The sequence below is a fragment of the Engystomops pustulosus genome, chromosome 9, assembly GCF_040894005.1.
Source record: "Engystomops pustulosus chromosome 9, aEngPut4.maternal, whole genome shotgun sequence".
In the NCBI taxonomy this organism is placed as follows: domain Eukaryota; kingdom Metazoa; phylum Chordata; class Amphibia; order Anura; family Leptodactylidae; genus Engystomops; species Engystomops pustulosus.
The window spans coordinates 89,883,334-89,889,394 of NC_092419.1; the positions used below are offsets into that span (position 1 = coordinate 89,883,334).

Here is a 6,061-nt window from a genome sequence, read left to right on the forward strand (position 1 = left end):
TCAGCAGTAGTAACAGTCTCTTTCTAGTTTGCTACAATGTATCATTCTAGAGTCCTGGGATTGTAGCTCACAGAGCATTGCCTGTATGAGATCATGTCAACTTCTCAGACAAGAACAGGACCAGAGATTTGTTTCAGATTTTATTCCGGGATTTTGGGAATGATGTGGAACTTTGCAACTTTATAGCGTTGCCTCAATAAAGAAAACTCTTTCCATACTGCACTGGTGGTAGCCATTGATTTTCCAGGAATAGTTAAGAACATTGGGCCACATTTATTAAAGTGTTCAGTCTGATCTTGCACTGAAAAGAACGTGCAAACTGCTTGCACGTGAATTTAAGAAGTATCTGTCGTGGCTGCACTACGTCTGCCACGACACATATTTCTGCACTTAAAGGGGCGTTCCAGTGCACAGTCAGACAGTGCACAACATTTATTACCGTGACTCAACAGAATTGTATCGCACATTCTGGGGATCATTTACTAAGGGCCCCGTGTACTGCACTTTCGACAGACATTCGACGATTTCCGTTTTGCGCCGCTGGGACAGGGATTTAAAAGGGGTTTTTGGCCCACTCGATCGTATTTTGGTGCAATCGCACCAGCTTTCATGCGACACAAATTGGGTGGTAGGCCATTGGACGATCCAACCGCGGGATTTAACTTCAAAATTGTGTTGCTAGTCAAGCACTTACATACACCAGGAAGAAGATGGTGAACTCCGGCGGACCTGATAGAGGAAGCGACACATGCAGCATATGGGGCGCACGATCTTCATGAATTGTGGCAGAGTTCAATCTCGTCGGACAGTCCGGATCACGGATCGAGCAGAGACCGGGTAAGTAAATTTGCCCCTCTGTGTTAAAGGTTCACCAAAAAAAAAAGTTGATGGTGCCCCCTGCACTCTACACAAGCAAACTGTTTTTGAGAAATGTGGGCCATTGGCTTTGCCCAAACATCAGTTTATCCAGAAAGGACTAAACACAACATGATGTTAGAGCTGAACTATCTGTCTTATACTGCCCTCTTGTGAGCACATTACACAAGTGCCACAACATTTATGACAGGAAAACGTCTTTTCTAGAAATCCACTTTTATGTGAAATTTACATATGAGAAATCTCACCAAAGTTAGGAAAATATGACTCATCTCACCTCGTTTTCAAATGAGATTAATCATATTTAGTGTTTGCAGGGGTAGTGTCTATCTTTGGTTCTGAAACACCCAGAACAGTGGTGGAGACCCTATGTCAGTGATGGCGAACCTTTTAGAGACCGAGTGCCCAAACTACAACAAAGACCCGCTTATTTATCGCAAAGTGCCAGCACAGAAATTTAATTTGTGATTTATACTCCCTTCTCTGTCACAGTTTTCATTGATACCAGCACTCTGAGGACACCAATAAAGCAGAAAATAGTCCCAGGTACAGCTGTCACTTTAAAATACCTCTGCACAGCAAGTCCTGGGCTGTCTGGGACTGCAGGAAGATACTTGGAGTCATCTCTGGTGATGGCCTGAGTGCCCACAGAAAGGGCTCTGAGTGCCACCTCTGGCACCAGTGCCATAGGTTAGCCATCACTGCCCTAAAGTGTTCTGGATACACCATCCAGCAGGATTAATCTGGTGCACAATAAGATTGTGGAGTCTGACTCTGCACTGGTCTATTCACTAAGACTTTATTAAATCTCTGCCTAGGTTTACAAAAAAGTCATGTTAACACATTTGTTGACAGAATGTAAACACAATGTGTGCATGCGGCCTTATGCCATCCCTTTTCCTAGGCTACAATAAAAATAAGATAAGGATTGAACAGAGATAAAATATAGATCGCCAGTACACAGGGCCGGCGTCAGCGCTGGGATATACCTCGGCAAGTGCCGGGGGGCCCACATAAGGCTGTACATAAGGAATCCATGGGAGTGAGGGCAGCTGTATCTAATGAATCCATAGGGCAGTGATGGCAAACCTTTTAGAGGCCGAGTGCCCAAACTACAACAAAGACCCACTAATTTATCGCAAAGTGCCAACACAGAAATTTCATTAGTGATTTATACTCCCTTCTCTGTCACAGCTTTCATTGATACCAATACCCTGAGGACACCAATAAAGCAGAAAATAGTCCCAGGTAGCGCTGTCACTTTAAAATACCTCTGTGCACAGCAAGTCCTGGGCTGTCTGGGACTGCAGGAAGATACCTGGAGTCATCTCTGGTGAAGGCCTGAGTGCCCACGGAAAGGGCTCTGAGTGCCACCTCTGGCACCAGTGCCATAGGTTAGCCATCACTGCCCTATGTCATGGGTGCCAGAGGTGGCAATCAGAGCCCTCTCTATGGGCCACTAGGCCTTTAACCCACCACAGGGTTCGCCAGATAGGAATCAAGGCCTTTTGCCGTTCCAGGTAGCCCAGAAAGTTCTTTATCAGGGATATTTTAAATTTACTGGAATTATACAGGAGAAGCGAGGAGTTGTGGACAGACCTGCATTACCATTGGAGCTCCTGCTCTGGGCTCTGTTCAGGGCTTCTATCTGTTCAGGGGACTCTGGAGGGAAGCTACCACGATAATCCGAATCTGTCCTCCTTCTTTCTACTGTAACAGTGCCTCAGCACAATCAAAACCTGTGAAAGAGCAGAGAGCAAAGGGTTACTGCTTAAAGAGGTATTCCAATTTCAGCAAATTAATGTTATTGTTTGATTCGTAAAAACGTATATACAATTCTCTAATATACTTTCTGTATCAATTCTTCACAGATTTCTAGATCTCTGCTTGCTGTCATTCTATAGAAATCTTCTATGTTTACTACAATTGGACAGAAATCTGACCATGGTCACACAGGCGCACGGCTCGTTAGTATCAAAGAGAATAATCAGAGCTGTGGGATATAACGAGCCGTGCACCTGTGTGACCACTGGTAGTAAAAATAGAAGCTTTCTATAGAATGACAGCAAGCAGAGATCTAGAAAACTGAGGAATTGATACAGAGAATATATTGGAAAATGTATAATACAACACTAAGGCCCCTTCCACACTAGCGTTTTTCACGCGCAAATTCTGCGCGTGCTTTTGACGCGCAGAACTTGCATTGCACTCTGTCCCATTGTTTCCAATGGGTCTTTCCTCATTTGCGTTTTTTTAATGCGCGTGCGTGCGTTTGTTTTGACGCGCGTCAAAATCGCAGCATGCTCTACTTTTGCGTGTCACACGCGTTTTTTCCGCCCCATTCAAGTCTATGGAGACGCATCAAAAACGCATTGCACTCGCAAGCATTGCAAGTGCAATGCGTTTTAAACGGATGGGTTGCTAGGTGACATGAATAATTCCCCTGCTCGAGATCGAGCATTTAATTAAAAAAACGCAGTGAAGAACAGTGAAGAATAGAATAAAAACATTACCATTACCCAGGGACAAATCTTACAGACACTCAGGGGTTGCCCCAGGGAGAACCAGTACATCAGCCTCTCCCTCCATATTTCTTGCACACACCACCTGCTGGATACCTGCCAGGCTGTAGGACAGTCCTCCGGTCCCCATACCAAGCACCGTGACACTAGCTTGTCCAGGCCGCAACCGCCAGTCACTCCGGTATTCTGGGCTCCAGCTGCCTCTAGGCCCCGGTGGGGGATGTTGCAAATGGATGACATTATTTACATTGATGTCAATAGAATATATGACGGATACGTTCAACTTCATTTTTTTTACATAGCTTACAGTCTATGAGGATGAGGGGGTGACACAAGAGCTTACAGTCTATGAGGATGAGGGGGTGACACAAGAGCTTACAGTCTATGAGGATGAGGGGGTGACACAAGAGCTTACAGTCTATGAGGATGAGGGGGTGACACAAGAGCTTACAGTCTATGAGGATGAGGGGGTGACACAAGAGCTTACAGTCTATGAGGATGAGGGGGTGACACAAGAGCTTAAAGTCTATGAGGATGAAGGGTTTGACACAAGAGCTTACAGTCTATGAGGATGAGGGGGTAACACAAGAGCTTACAGTCTATGAGGATGAGGGGATGACACAAAAGCTTACAGTCTATGAGGGGTGACACAAGAGCTTACAGTCTATGAGGGTGAGGGGGTGACACAAGAGCTTACAGTCTATGAGGATGAGGGGGTGACACAAGAGCTTAAAGTCTATGAGGATGAAGGGTTTGACACAAGAGCTTACAGTCTATGAGGATGAGGGGGTAACACAAGAGCTTACAGTCTATGAGGATGAGGGGATGACACAAAAGCTTACAGTCTATGAGGGGTGACACAAGAGCTTACAGTCTATGAGGGTGAGGGGGTGACACAAGAGCTTACAGTCTATGAGGATGAGGGGGTGACACAAGAGCTTACAGTCTATGAGGATGAGGGGGTAACACAAGAGCTTACAGTCTATGAGGATGAGGGGATGACGCAAGAGCTTACAGTCTATGAGGATGAGGGGATGACACAAGAGCTTACAGTCTATGAGGATGAGGGGTGACACAAGAGCTTACAGTCTATGAGGATGAGGGGGTGACACAAGAGCTTACAGTCTATGAGGATGAGGGAGTAACACAAGAGCTTACAGTCTATGAGGATGAGGGGATGACACAAGAGCTTACAGTCTATGAGGGGTGACACAAGAGCTTACAGTCTATGAGGGGGGGACACAAGAGCTTACAGTCTATGAGGATGAGGGGGTAACACAAGAGCTTACAGTCTATGAGGATGAGAGGGTGACACAAGAGCTTACAGTCTATCAGGGGGTGACACAAGAGCTTACAGTCTATGAGGATGAGGGGGTGACACAAGAGCTTACAGTCTATGAGGATTAGGGGGTGATACATGAGCTTACAGTCTATGAGGATGAGGGGGTGACACAAGAGCTTACAGTCTATGAGAATGAGGGGGTAACACAAGAGCGTACAGTCTATGAGGATGAGGGGTGACACAAGAGCTTACAGTCTATGAGGATGAGGGGGTGACACAAGAACTTATAGTCTATGAGGATGAGGGGGTGACACAAGAGCTTACAGTCTATGAGGATAAAGGGGTGACACAAGAGCTTAAAGTCTATGAGGATGAGGGGGTGACACAAGAGCTTAAAGTCTATGAGGATGAAGGGTTTGACACAAGAGCTTACAGTCTATGAGGATGAGGGGGTGACACAAGAGCTTACAGTCTATGAGGATGAGGGGTGACACAAGAGCTTACTGTCTATGAGGATGAGGGGTGACACAAGAGCTTACAGTCTATGAGGATGAGGGGGTGACACAAGAACTTATAGTCTATGAGGATGAGGGGGTGACACAAGAGCTTACAATCTATGAGGATAAAGGGGTGACACAAGAGCTTAAAGTCTATGAGGATGAGGGGGTAACACAAGAGCTTAAAGTCTATGAGGATGAAGGGTTTGACACAAGAGCTTACAGTCTATGAGGAGGAGGGGGTGACACAAGAGCTTACAGTCTATGAGGATGATGGGGTGACACAAGAGCTTACAGTCTATGAGGATGAGGGGGTGACACAAGAGCCTACAGTCTATGAGGATGAAGGGTTTGACACAAGAGCTTACAGTCTATGAGGATGAAGGGTTTGACTAGAGGAGATATTTGCACAATACCAGGGCCACTTACTCATAGATACAGGCATTTTTAATGTGGTAAATTCTTATATCTGCCATCCATGGCCTCCAGGGGTGCACCATCCATGCGGCGTTCAACCTCTTGTCTCAGGTAGCACCAACTGCAGAAAGATGGGGGGCAGCATTAGGGGTGCAGTCACCTGCTACAAAGCAGGACCTGACATTTAAAAATAGTGTCTCCTCACACGCAATGTCAGCATGGAGACATTTCATGGAGATTCCACTTACTAAAATAAATGACCTGATTATAACTTGTGGATGAGGTGGAGCGGGCGGCGTTCTATACCTCAGCTCAGCCAGCAGAGAGCTTAGCTTTATCCCTGATGACCTCCTTATATCACTTAGCTAAGCACATATGGACGTCTTATGCTTGACACATAATTAGATTTTTATTAGATAAATATTAGACAATGATCCAGATATATCATTGTGTCTGCATACGTTTTC

General features: G+C 45.6%; 1 long non-coding RNA gene across 1 annotated transcript; it reads right to left on the reverse strand.

Annotated features, from left to right (window-relative positions):
• Positions 1 to 2,481: 2,481 nt before the first annotated feature.
• Positions 2,482 to 5,699, reverse strand: LOC140077143 (uncharacterized). The gene is made up of 3 exons (XR_011849716.1): positions 5,607 to 5,699; positions 3,495 to 3,601; positions 2,482 to 2,615 (listed from the first exon to the last, which is right to left on the reverse strand). It is a non-coding gene; the product is annotated as an uncharacterized lncRNA (long non-coding RNA).
• Positions 5,700 to 6,061: the final 362 nt, after the last annotated feature.